Source organism: Orbicella faveolata, unplaced genomic scaffold (genome assembly GCF_042242905.1).
Source record: "Orbicella faveolata isolate gen_17 unplaced genomic scaffold, um_ofav_v1 contig_13, whole genome shotgun sequence".
Classification (NCBI taxonomy): Eukaryota; Metazoa; Cnidaria; class Anthozoa; order Scleractinia; family Merulinidae; genus Orbicella; species Orbicella faveolata.
In genome coordinates this window covers 14,057,345-14,071,687 of record NW_028301540.1, presented here as the reverse complement: position 1 = coordinate 14,071,687, position 14,343 = coordinate 14,057,345, and the positions used below count along the sequence as shown (strand labels likewise).

Here is a 14,343-nt window from a genome sequence, read left to right as displayed (position 1 = left end):
TGGCACATTTAGCGCACACTCTTAGATTCAGCCACATTTTTCTCACAAGAAAAGCCAAGTTCTGTGACCAGATCAGCCAGACGACATTTTTCTACTCCCGCTTGTTTGGAGGGCTCAAATAAACTCTCCGTCGAAACTCTGCGTTTAAAATCGCCGTAAAAACTCTTAAAGTTGCATCTACAAACGCAGCAAAAATTGTTACACGATTGTTCCTTCGTTGGTCTTCCTTTCACAGCTTTTTTTGGGGTTTCGCGATTGCTTGAGAAAGACATCCTTCACGACATGTTTTGGCACCGCTACTTGACATTTGAGCTATTATTTTCCTAGACATCTCTCGGGGTTGTCGATGACAGCGGATAATGACAGGACATCAAGATAAGGAATTCGATTGGATATGCTTAATTAGATTGGAAATTTCACACCAAAAAATCAGTCAGCCGTGAAAGGGCAAACTCTTGGGCTTAGGCAGTAGTCCCTCCTTTCGCGTTCTTCTCACCCGTAGGATCTTGCGCGGCTGTTCTTCTCGCCCCCAGGATTTCGCGAGGCCGTTTTTTCTCGCGGTTTTCTTTCGCATCACGCATGACAGACTAAGCGAAAGAGGGACTACTGGTAGTCTATATGAAACCCTTGTCGCAGATGACACAACCAAAAAAATTCCTCTTCTGGTTTAAGTGTTCTACTTCATCTTCGCTTGCTTATATTATTCTGGTGATTATCCCTATCATAATGACTTTTTTCATCCTTGAATTCTGATGAATGCCAATAACAAATGTTTTTGCCATGTTTACCTGGATTTAAGTATGTTAGTGTTGCCTGGAAAGTCTTCATGTTTGGAAAACCAGTGTAGAATGAAATCAAATCACCCCCTGTCATGTTTTCCAAACAGATTCTGGTGTAGACCTCAGTGTTTCATTAAATGAAACACTGAGGTCTCTTTCTTCCTCTCTGTCTTGGCTTAGAGATTCGCCCAAATGTCATTTTTTGCAACGGTGCCTCAGTTGTTCTTAGTGTTGGTGGATGACACTTGCGTGGCAAAGTCCGCAAAGGAAACCTTGAGGGAGAAGCTCCTTTACATAAAGCCATTTGTTGCCTTCAACTTCTCTCTTCACATCACTTGGGTTAAAATACAAAGAGCATACCTTTGTGGCCTCTGTGAGTTTGGAATGCGGGCCAACATCTTGCCGTATTTTCACTAGCCATTCTTGTTAAAGATTTTGGTCCTTCGGGAAACCAAAAAATCCAACTCAATTCCCTTCCTGACCAACAGTTCCCCTCTGTGTACAACCGGGCACACAGCAATAGATATTTGACTTATAACTCATATTGAGTTCACTTATTTCGAAATTGATCACAAAAAACAATCTAAATGACCTGTTTGGCTAAAAAGAGCTTCTAACCTAAGAAACTTGCAAATTTCCTAGTGAAAAGCTTGTAAGAGGAAAGTTGTTTGTTTTCATGTGTAGGTACCAGCTTTTTTGCACGCGTCCACCACTCATGAATTCGGTGTATAACATACTCCAGTTGTAATAATAAAGAAGTCTGGTTTTGTAAAAAAAGTGACGAGAAAAAATCATTTCAGGTACAAAAAAATTGAAAATTATAAGAATACTGTTGGCAAAATTAGCTATTATGTGGCTTTACGAGGATAGAAATTGTTTAAGATACAAAAGCAGAAAACTTTGATTAAACTTGCCAGATACTTACAGACCACATCAAGCCATGGGTGTGGCAATATAGGACTTCTTCATCCTCGATTTTATCACAATGCATAGAATTGAGGCTCTAAAGTATGGTTTTATCGAAAAGAGAATATTTCTTACAGTTTCACAGTCAATTTTTAAATTGTCATTGAGGATAAGCACATTTCTTTACTTTGAAACGAAAAATACACTATTTAACTGCATTTATTGAAAAATAGAAATGATTGTGTAAACAAAGTGAAATACATACATTTTGAGATTTTGGATCGCCAGAAATGGTCTGTTTGTCTGTTTTTCCCCTGTTGAAAAGTCTGGGTTAATACCAGACAGTTCCTAGGGTTCTGTGTGATCCTTTCATTCTTGCAGCATCAATCAAGTCTTTACACTCTGTAAAGTGTGCCGTACCAAAAAAAGTAAAGAAAACTGTCTACCAGTAATACAATGCCTGTTTTATTTGTCATGTGTCATGTGGTAGGTCGTCTGACCTAACTTATCACACAGTGGTATTTCTTGTATCCTCAGGTAACGTTGACACAAACTGTTGCGTTCACACAGATAATTTGACACGGTGTGAGTTGTTTTACACTCTATTTTTGCATTCACCATTACAGCATCACATTCGAGCGATTACAACTTATCGTCATTACCAGTGAAAACTAAGGAAAAATACAAGAAATTTGAATAAACTTAAAGGAAAAAAGAAAGATAAACTAAAGGAGCAAAGTAACTTACATGCTGTGCGGAATAAACAACGACTGGCTCTATAAAAACAACGACGATTTCTAAGACGTATCAAACACGTGTGAAGCAAGAAACTCACTAAGGTCACATGATCAAAATGTTCACTCCCTTATGTAATGATCACGAAGTGTCAAATAAAAGATAAACCGAAACAAAGTCGAGTCCAAGTTTGTTCATTTAGTAAACTAAACACAAACTTTAGAGTCATTCTGGCACACTTTTAAGTAAAAAAACATTAGAAAATGCCCATCAGCTTGTTAACCTCTCTTTCATGTGAGATTTGCAGTGACATCAGAAAACACCCGCTTAATTCAAAACCTATTCCACAAATCGACCCTAGGTACTACTTAGTATTATTCAGGAGGTCTCTCAATATCTGTTATCAGACCTTTTCTTTGATGGTGGGAGAGTGCAACCTCTTTTTTCCGGTCTCAGCTCCTGGACTACATTGAAAATATAAATTGAACAAAAAAGATACAATGTCTACCTGAAAAATACTGCTAAATTTCCATGAATCATTTTAATTTTATTACTTCTCCGAAAAGCAGATATATTGACTAAATAGATTTCATGAGAAAATGCTATGATTGCAAAAATAAACCTTAGAATTATGTTGGCTCCACACATTGTAACATTAATTCTATGTTATTAGTTTAGTACTTTCAGGTAAATATATATGGCTGTAATGAATCTACCATACCTGTAATCCTGGGGAAGCCTCTCAAGAGCTTCCCAGTTCAATGTTACTGTGGGGCAGGTCTTTGGTTTCATCTCTCTGCTGCATGTGCTGTCTGCCTCCATCAAAGAAAGCCAGAGCTACAACTCTGGCCATAAGTTGTTGGGACACCTCCCCTTTTGCACACAGAAACCCACAATTTTAACTAAGTCCTTGACGCTTTAGGGAAAGATAAATAGAAGCAAGTATAATTGACCCCCCTCCCATGTGCAAAGTTGAAAGGAAATGAAGCTATTATGAAGAGTAGATCGGATGGTGTTAAAAAGGAAAAAGGGACAATAGGAAGTGGTTAGACAGTTGTGTTGGAAGTGAACGTGATTGTTGAAAAATCGTTATCATTGGAATAAGACGTGGCAATCTATGTTATTGTCACTTTAGTTGGAGAAGCCTGCGACGGCCCAGAAACGCTGCCTCTGAAAGCAGGAGAGGGCATCAGCAGTCTCATTTGAAACCCCAGGGACATGACGGGCCCTTATGAGAAAATTGTATTCCATGAAGGCGCTGTTTTTACGAACAGTGTGCAGAGCGCCGTGCACAGACTGGGATACAATATCCTCAATAGCAGAATGCTTCGCTGGACTGAGGGCATCTCTTTGATTGGTAGACTGTATGGTATGGAAGAGATCTTCCTCTGCATCTGACTGCAGCAATTCTTCAATAGAAGGCAGCGAGGCGCAGTCAGAGAGGGTGCTGCCCTCCGGAATGCTGAGACACCAGCCTTGCGTGGCGTCGATTCCACTGGCTGCAGTGGATGGCTGTTGCGTAGATATTTTGTTCGCTGCAGGACGAGTGCGTTGAGGCCGACCAGGTCTTTGTTTGGATTGACTGGCCTTTCCTGTTGATGCTTGCTTGAGCCAGGCGAAGAGTTGCACTTTGGAGCCCGTTATAGGCAAATTCAGCAATTGAAGAAGGAGTTTTTGGACCTTGCTGGATAGCTTCGATAGGTCCTCACTTCTGGTAGCGACCCGAGCAGTGTTCGACAAGCGGCAAGGGTGAGCCATGGAAGGTTTACAAAAATTAAACGATAGATTTGCAATAAGTAATAGCTACGTTGCTTTGACAAACTCAAAATGGACTCTGAACAGTTGTCTGAGCTTTTATATGGAGATGTTCGTCTGCTGGTAAGCCAGTAGAAAAGGCTGTACTATCGAACAGCTTACCTTAGCACATGTAACATCTTAAACATGAATAGTGCTTTAATGCTTTGCACCAATGCTATGGTTTTTTATAAAGTTCTGAAGGTAACAAAGCTACAATGTTTTAGGTTTAGCTATAATAAAGCTTACAGCTTGGTGACCTTTGGAATACCACTGCTCAATAGCTCTATGGAAAGTGATGCTGCCATGAACGGCTCATTGAAAACATACGTCACGGTCCATTAACTTTATTTTACTGGTGTGTTAGTAAAATCTCATTTAATTAGCAGAAACTTAACCATGTGCTATTAGAAGTATGCAAATGTCATTTGTTCTAGCTCCCATTGTTTTGTACTTGCTGATAGAACACAATTTTGCTCTGTAAAGGGGCAATAATTATTTTATAACTATTATTGATTTTTGGCTTAAAATTGCATAAAATTTTTTTCTTTTGTTTAGACTGCAATCCTTTAATTGTTATCATAATGATATACCTTCATCAAGGGTTACGTGATAATAACAGCCAGTACTTTTGATGGTCTAAATTCATAATTAAATGTGATACATACATACATGCTTTATTGTTACCTCCCCAATGGGGCTTTTCAGGAACAATTACTTAAATTACTAAGTTACTAATAACTACACAATCAAAATTAATCAAATTAAAAAAAAAATATTTACAACATTATCTAAACTTTGTAGTCGCGAAAAATACTAAAAATAAATGAAGTTTAGGGAGTATTTACAAAATTGTCTAAAAGCTTATTCTTTAAGATATGTTTAAAAACTTGAACTGAACAGCTTGATTTTAAAAAGGGGTCTAAATTGTTCCAAAGTCCAATAGTTCTGTAATAAAATGTTCTTTGTCCTGAGGCTGTTTTAAAAAAAGGTATATCAAGCTTTTGGCCACTCCTAGTTGTATGCTTGGTAACTTGCTCGCGGGTAATGAATTGTGACGTCAGATATTTGGGGGCGTGTCCGGAAATGCATTTAAAAGCCATGGTAGCTTGGCGGTAGTATAGTTGGTCCTTAACGGGTAACCAAGACAAACTTTTTAAGTGGGGAGTTACATGATCGTACTTTCTCGCGCCACTAACGATTCGACATGCGTAGTTCTGCACAGCCTGTAATTTCCTTATATTTTTCTCTGTGGTATTTGCCCAGATGTTCGAGCAGTAGTACAACTTACTGAAAACCAAGGCATTTATCACGGTTAACAACGACGTTCTGTCAAGACAGTGTTTGACACGGCTAATTTGCGCGAGGCGTGCGATACATTCTGATACTGTGGTCTTAATATGATCATCAAATGTCAAGTTTGATTCCAAAATCACGCCGAGATCTTTGGCTGATTGTACTGGGGAGATGTCTTTTCCCAGCAAAGACAAACAAAAATCATGGAGCTTCGAAGTCATCTGTCGGCTCCCGAAAACAATTAATTTCGTCTTGTCTGGATTTAGTAATAGCCGATTTCTGAAGCACCAGTTGCGCACACCGAGGAGGTCTTTGTTCATCTCCTCAACAATCCGTTGGGTGTCTTGTGAATGAAAAGAAACAAACAATTTTGTATCATCTACATAGCATTCAGTAGAGTAATTCTGTGGAGCTTCCAGTAGATCATTAACGTACATACTAAATAATAAGGGGCCCAGGATGCTACCCTGAGGTACTCCATATTCAGTTGGTATTGGATTGGAAACAGTGGAGTGAATTCGTACAACTTGATATCTATTTGTGAGATAGCTGTTAAACCATTGTAGCACACTAGTTGAGGCGCCAACGTCTTGTAGTTTTCGTAACAGTATTTGGTGGTCGACACTATCAAGCGCTTTGCTCATATCTAGGAGAACACAGGCAGTTAATTTCTTTTTATCTATTCCTTTAAGAAATGCATCAGTCGTGCGAAGTAATGATGTTTCAGTAGAGTGCCATTTTTTGCTTCCATTTTGTTTTGTCGTCAGCCTCTTCTTTGTTGTCAAATAGGTGACAAACTGATTATAAGCGACTCTTTCACAGACCTTTGACAACACAGGTAGTAGCGAAATTGGTCTATTATTGTTAGGAAGTTCGTGATTGCCTTGTTTGGGAATAGGTGTGATTTCGGCTGTTTTCCAGATCCCTGGGAATGTTGAAGATGAAAGAGAAGCATTGATGATTGATGTAACAAAAGGGAGTATAATCGGCAGGCAGTCTTTAATGACTCGAGTTGGCACTTTATCAATCCCAGGAGCCTTATTAGAAGGCATTGCATTTATAATGTCCTCGACTTGTTTACATTCAACAGAATGAAATGTAAATTGCTCAGATGTCGGAAAAATTCTAGGAGTAAAGATGCTGTTATTCAAGTCGAAGTTGTTTTCTTCAGCCAAAGATTTTATTTTGGAATTGGTTGATTTTCCAACAGACGCAAAAAAATTATTGAAAGTATCCGCCACGATCTTGTCCTCTTTGCTGTAAACTTTAGGGGAGACTGATCTTTTAGGGATGCAGAGCCGGATTGCCTTCCAAATACAATTTGTGTTCCGTGGGTTGTTTTGAATCTGATCTTTGATGAATTCACTCTCCACTGCTCTGATTGACTTCCTGACTTGGTGTTTAAGGTTTTTATAGGTAGACCAGGCATGTGGATCATTAGTTCTACAAGCTGTTTTGCGCCAGACATTCCTAGATTTCATAAGTTCACGTATCTCCTCCGTTATGCAGGGATTTGGTTTTCCACGAACTTTAATTGATCTAATCGGAGCGTGATGATCGAGAATTTCATTGAACAACAGATCAAATGCGTGTAATTTGTCATCAACGTCGTCAAATGCTTCCACAACAGACCAGGGTGCACCGGACATATCAAACTGAAAAGCGTCTGGATTGTAGTTTTTTAAACTCCTAGTTGTAATATATGTGGTCTTAGGTCGGGATACTTTCAGATGTAGGATGGCAAAGACCATGTCATGGTCACTAATAAAGCTGTCCATGACACCAGCCTTGACAACTTGTTTGGTTTGCGAAGTGAGAATAACATCTAAAAGAGACCGCGACGATTCGGTCACTCTAGTAGGAGCAGCAATTAATTGCGATAAGTTAAACGACTCGTAAAAACTGGTTAAAGATTTCGATTCTCTACAATCGGTGCTGAGAAGATTACAGTTTAAGTCCCCCATTATGTACACAGGCTTGTCCAGTGATAACGTATAAGTCAAAGTTGTTGTTAAATCGTTCTCCCAACAGGTTAGCGGTGTATCCGGAGGTCTATAGACAGTGCAAATAATAATTGACTTTAAATTCCTGACCTGTATTTTCAACCAAAGCTGATGAAAACCGGTGGTTGAAATGTCAGAGATATCACCCATTAGTTCTGTACGATAGGTATTGAAGACGTATGCACAGATCCCGCCGCCAGTCTTGTTGCTTCGATCGACCCTGTAGATGTTATAACCAGGCACTTCAATCTCCAAATCTGAAACAGAGGCATCTAGCCAAGATTCAGATATAGTAAACACGTCGAATTTGTTTGATAAAATAGTCTCTTTAACAAGCAAAAAGTGATCCCGGCATTTCAGTGAGCGAACATTAAGGTGAGCAATCTTTACGTTGTTGATGTTTCTGGTATTTGCCTTCACCGAGCAGTTAAAGGAACCATTCGGACCAGGATTGAGTTCTATGTCGAAGATCAGCTTGAGAAGCGGTCGAAAAGTCAATGTAGAGTTACAATACAATGCACATGCACGCTGTGTTCTTCTAACCTTTGCCATCACCAGCAAGCGTTTGGTCCGCCATATTGTTGTTGATTGTCGGATGAAATAGGAATTGGACTTAAAGCTGTTCTTCTCCGGCGAAATTCCAAAAAAAATCAGTGGTAGATGAAGGGCAGCTTGTAGTGCTATGAACTGGTAATAGAAACGTTAATTGTAGCAGTAACAAGGAAGAATATTGCCCCGATGAAGAGAGGACGTTTTGGAGTGGCCATGCTAATATGCTGTGATGGCAGGCAAATAATGCTTTATAATAAGTTTTAGGTTGTTAAGGGGTACTTTCCAGCACTGAAGTTTTTAAAGGCCCATCAATTTATTATATGTAGTGAATCAAATACATGTATAAAAATTAATATATAACTCACCAAAAGTAAGATTTCATGATGTCCCTTAAAAACATCTTAAATTGGGAAGAATCAAACTCACACATAAAGACACCTGATTTACATGATTGGTTTGCTCCGCAATAAATTTACTAACTCCACCATTTAGTACTTTATTTGTTCTGAAGAAGCATTTTCTATAAAGTAAAGAAATGATTTGCCGTTTATGAGTATAAATTGCATAACAATTACGTTTTTTGATTAGAATAATCCATTTTCACATTCAGTTAACTATTTTAAATAACTTAATCTAGGTTTCTTGAAAAGAAAATAAACCACATGCAAACAAACATCATTTTAATGACATTAATTATTTAGCTGCATGGGTCTTATCTAAGTACAGACACAATAATGATTGCCCCCTCTCTTGTCAAATTGTTAAGCCCTCAAATAAACCTATTTTTGGAGCAATTTTAATAATTTAACAACCCTCCCGCCCTCCTTTTTCATTCAAAAGGAATTTATTTGAAATTAACATTTCCCTGCCTGTTCAAGTTATAGAATTTTGTATCAACGTTTGTTCAAGTAGTGAAAGTAAATAAGCCGCCTCCTTCACCCCCCACTTCTCCTTCTAAATGGCTTGAAATAAAAAAAGCCCCTCCCCACCTTCCGTGTTACACGGATATGGGTATAAAAATATAATATAGTACTACCCAGTATCATACCCAGTGATGGAGCACTTTACAAGACAGAGGAAACTACTGTCTTGCCCTCCAGCACTGACATGCTTCAATAGTGTCAACAAGAAACTTGCTTTTTCGAAGTACTTTCTATTGCCCTTGCCATCTTTTTCCCATGATTACCATGGTTCTTTCATTAATCACAAATTCTGGCTGGCTCATCTGGATGAAAAAATGTGGATCACTCAGCAAGTAGTCAACCTTTGTTCTAAATTTTTTGTTATTTTTTTATAGAGTGAGACAATTTCCGTAACTCATACCCAGCTATAGATTTTATGAATACACAAACGAGCTCCAAAATGAAGAAGGATAATTAAGTGGGGAGTGTGGGGGACATGCTAAATTTAATATCAGCTGGATCAACGGTAGAATTTTTTGCATTAACCAACGGTAAACACAATTGTCCTAAAGTTTTGCAAATGAAGATGACACGTTAGAAATGAATGAGACTGTATTAAAAGGCTATAGCTAGTCAGACTTATAGTCAGTCACAGTATATGTTGCACTTAAAATCAGGACACTATAGTTTGAAAATTTCCTTATTTTCGGTAACCTACCGATGAAATTAAACACTACTTTACAAAGAATGACTGATTATTCTGAAAGCTTACTTTGGATGTAATGTAACTACTATCTCACCTTGAAACCTTAGCTTGGGCTATCTTTGGATCAATCGAGAATTTGGGAAGCTTGGTGCTATGATCAAACTTAAAGATATAAAATATTACTTGACAAAATTTACACCTTTATATTTTAAAACCAAAAGTTGTACGTCAACCAAGTTTATGTTGAAGGTAAAAAGAGGGCCATGCATTTTCATTTCCCGCCGAAAAGTAAGCAATTGCATGCGGAATTTTGGAGGGTCATTTGTGTACATATAAATTAAAGTAAGGTCTGTGCATATGTATTCCAACGTGTTGTCACCTCCCGGTTTCTTTGAATAAAATTATACTAATGCATTCACATTTGCAGATGAGAAAGACTTACCACTGGAAGACAAACGATCACTTTTTATGTTGAATTCGATTTGACTCATCGATGACTCTTTCTCACTTGTAATGGATAATAAAATGTTTGAGATTACATGAATTATATAAGGAAAACGAAGATTTCTGTCATCATTACAGTAATTTATAGAGAAGAAACATCAGGCTTACATACTGAAGATATTTGCCTTAGATAAAGCCACATCCACTTGAATGTTCGCAGAGCAGTCAGTCAGTGAAAGTGACCTTTGCTTGCTGTGAAAGATATAGATAAGCTCTGATTTTCCCTTCAAATCTTTTGCTTGATAGCTTTTGGCCAAATATCATCATGTGAATAGTGATGTCGATCTCCAGGCAGGCCACATAAGGGGAAAAACCATGTGAACTTTGTTTGCTCCACACAATTATCATGTGTGATGAGTTATTGGAGAAGCTGACATGTCAAAATGTACAAAAACTGTCATTCCAGCGCCCGAAAGCGTTTGAAGGTCTTTTTATGTTCAAATTTCAGGTTTAGAAGAGTTTTTCTCAAACCTCAACTTCACCTGAAACTCATCCTTTCAAATAGAATCTATGGTGCTGCCCAAAGCTGAACACATTCAATGACATCCTACAACTCTGTTGGCATCCTTCTACGTGCTCTCTCAGCTTTGAAGGCTGGCCGCATCTCCAAATTACCTCCCCACATGGGGAGACAACGGCAAAACTGTTCATCACCAAACATGCTTTAAGAGACCACTGTCAATTTTGAACCTCTGACCTCTGATGTGAAGTTTATGATATATAATGTCTTTAATTGCAATTTCACTGCAAGGATCATTTCTTTACTTTATTGCTGACCCCTGTTAGGAAAAAAGGCAAAAATTGAAAACCACAAGATCAAGTTGTGATTTTCTGCAACCGCACAATAACATCTAAACGTAAACCACCAGCTAAATACGAGGGTCTAGATGGGGGGAGTCTGCATAACAGCTAACATTAAAAATTTAGGCCATTTAATAGCTAACATTTAAAATTTTGCTGTAACAGTTTAATACATTGTACCCCACCTCATTTGCCCCCTCCTCTTAGCAATTGCTCTGGCTCTACAAAATGTGATGTGAAGCACAGAACTTCCAGTATCTGTTAATTTCACTCTGGAATTTACTTCAGTAGAGCTAACATCAGATTTGTAAAGAATGTACTTATATCACTCTACCGCTTCTTGCAACCTCTTAAAATGCTTAAGGTGTTTCTGAACAATTTCTTGCAGGCCATACCTCTTGACAATGACAAAAAGGCTCTCTACTCTGAATTGAGGGTAGAACAGATTAAATTGAGTTTATTAGCATAACTTGTAAACTGTGAGTTTGTAACACAACTTTTATGTCCTTTCAGGCACCCTTTTAATCTTAAATTTGAAAATTTTCCAATGAAGCAATGAGGTCAATGAGCATAAAAATTGGAACAACCCAAAACATGCTTGGACAAAAAGCTGATCAAAAACTTAAGGTACGGTTAAAAAAAAACCTGTATTGAAACAACTCACAGGTATAGCCTAATTGCAGCTCTAGTGTTCTTCCTGATCTGGACACTGTCATTGTGTGGATTTGGAGTAGAGCACATTGTGATTGTCAAGAGGATCATCGATGTCCATGATTTGGAGTCACTGTCTGTTTCGTACTCATCTACTTGATTATTGTTTGTGGTCATGCTCTCTTGAATGTGGAAGGATTGCCTTGCTTTGCAAGATCTACAGGTATATACACATACACACACATATACACATAATTTTATTTATTTACATGAGGAGCAATTACATTTTTAAGGATACCAACAGGTAGCAAAGGCTAGTCTAGGTTGGTATGCTGTAGATGACTAAATACTGTTACATTTTTTTTAAGTTAAAATAAAAAAAAAGAAAATAATAACTAACTGGTTACTTGTTTAATTCCTTACTGAATTAGTCTAGAAAGAGGATTACTGATACCAGGTATCTGAACAGTTATCCTGCTTCTGCATCTTTCCAGTGTGCTGCTGTCGTCGTTACATTGGTGAAAACTGACAACTACTCTTATAACACAACTTGAAGGCATGGCGATAGCCATGTTTCCTCCCTGTTCCTCCCAGGCCTCCCACAACTCCAGACACGCATGTTGTCTGACCACGCCAACTTAATACCCAAAAACCCTCAGGAGACAATCAAATGGATCGATGGCAAAATTTTACGTAGAGAGTTTTAATTTAGAAACAATGTAAAATGAAAATCATTTTGGAAAGACAAAATCTCTGTACAAAAATAGTAAATTCCTTTCAGTAGCATAAATTTAATTTTTGTTTTTGCAGGAAAAGTCTCCCAAGTAAACTTCAAGGTGAACGAGTCAATGTTTGAACTGTGCCCATCGATACTCTAATGCGTGGAAGCCAGAGCATGCGACCACACAAAATTGGTCAAGTCACATTCATGTCCCTCTTCAGCCAAAAACCTCACAGAAGAGGATATAAGTGCGATAACACAACGTATACCATGTTGCTGGAAGCTATCCACCCCTGTCAAGAATTCATACATGTTCAAATTTCAGCACACTGCTATGCAGTGTTTCATGGGGCTTCTTAGGGGCCATCAAACCCCACTGGATATTGCCATGTCCTAAAAGACTCTGCTGGACACTGGTACTGTACTAACAACAGCTGTAAATGGAAAAGTGGTCACAGCAAGCAGGTAAATGTATGTCATATCAGTGTTTCCACCAGAGCGCGCCATTGTGGGAATCCCGCATTGCAATCAGAGGTGACCCCCAGAAAAACGAAAAAAGGGCCAATTTGGCCCTTTCCTTTTTCAAGACTGCAGGCTTAACAGAGGCATAATATTTTAAAAGCCATCCTAGGGCTGGAAATTGTGATCAATATAGTTGCCAATGCAACAAGCATTTCATCCTTGGTGACCAAAAATTCTGGTTTAGTCACCATAGTACGGCATAATGGCGACTACATTTCTCTGTGTTATGATCAATAACGGCTGTTTTGTCACACGTTGTCCTTCTAGAAAATCATTATTGAAAGATCTTTTTTTCTAAAACATTCAACATAAGAAAAGAAGTCAATCCATCCTTTTGCTTTGCTGTATTGATTCTCTCATATGGGAAAACTTCCAAATGGCTGACAGAGTTTGAAATTGCCCTATAATGCATTGCAAACCCTTGATCATTGACTACGTCATGTAGGCCTAGGGATTGTTCTCTTGTGATGCACCGATCCTTCATACTAGTATCTGATTCAAAAGAAACTTTATTGAGTAGAAACCCTTCAAAAAGCACTTACTATTAGATTTTTTCATAGATCCTAATAAACTGCTTTATTTTCCTTGGTACCCTGATGCATTTTTTCCTTCTGTAGCTTTCAGTTTATTAGCCCCTTTCCTAAAAAATTGGCCCCTAAAAAAGATCTTCAGGGGCCACATTGGCCCTCAAGTAAAATTTTCTGGCTGAAACACTGCCATGTTTGTGCGCACCTTCATGTTTTATATTGCATCTGAAGACTATCCTGAATTCTCCCTGACACTACATCACCAAGTGATGCATCTCCTGTGGTGAGCTCTACACTTGTTTTCTTGCAATACTCCCTTGGTGTCAGCAGGAGCTCAGCAATTTTCTTAAATTTGGAGAAAAAGGTGCCATATCCAGTTCCACAAGAAGTTGTCACAGCTTGTTGTGACCTTTCAGACATCAGCTGTTTTGTTCCATCTCAGACTACCTGTGATCTCTGTGCAAGTTGCCTCTCAGCAGTAAGACGACATCCTGGGCAAGGACCCGGTGATGTGTGTTACCTCCTGACTCCCTCAATTTTCAGTGCAGTACCTCCTGTGAATTAAGGAATGGATTGAAAGCAAGATCATGATCCCCAGCGAGGCTTCTAGTTAAGTATTGGTGATCGCTAACTTTATTAACTAAAGAGCTCTCAAGTTTCAAGTTTCAGCGTGGTACGTGTAAACAATCATGGCGTTGCTTTTCGAAGGTGTACTAAATCAAGAAATGTATCAATATGAAGGAAGTTTGCCAGTGTAAAAATATTATCTGCTCATTATTGGTATACTGGGGGATTTTCATCTCGAAATATTTTGAACGGATCTTCACCAGACACAGGTACGTAATATATAATTTCAGCCCATGTATTTGTAAGGTTGTAATTGCAATGTAAAATCTGCTATAAATTATAATTCAAAAACCTCACTCAGGTTATTAATACTGTTG

General features: G+C 38.4%; 1 long non-coding RNA gene across 3 annotated transcripts in view; it reads left to right on the top strand.

The window, feature by feature from the left end:
• The first annotated feature begins 13,171 nt into the window (after positions 1-13,171).
• Positions 13,172-14,343, top strand: part of LOC149115133 (uncharacterized) — a 59,897-nt gene continuing 58,725 nt past the window's right edge. For all 3 annotated transcript variants that reach the window (XR_016205993.1, XR_016205994.1, XR_016205995.1), the window contains exon 1: positions 13,172-14,235. This is a non-coding gene — a long non-coding RNA (uncharacterized LOC149115133). The remainder of the gene's footprint in view (positions 14,236-14,343) is intronic.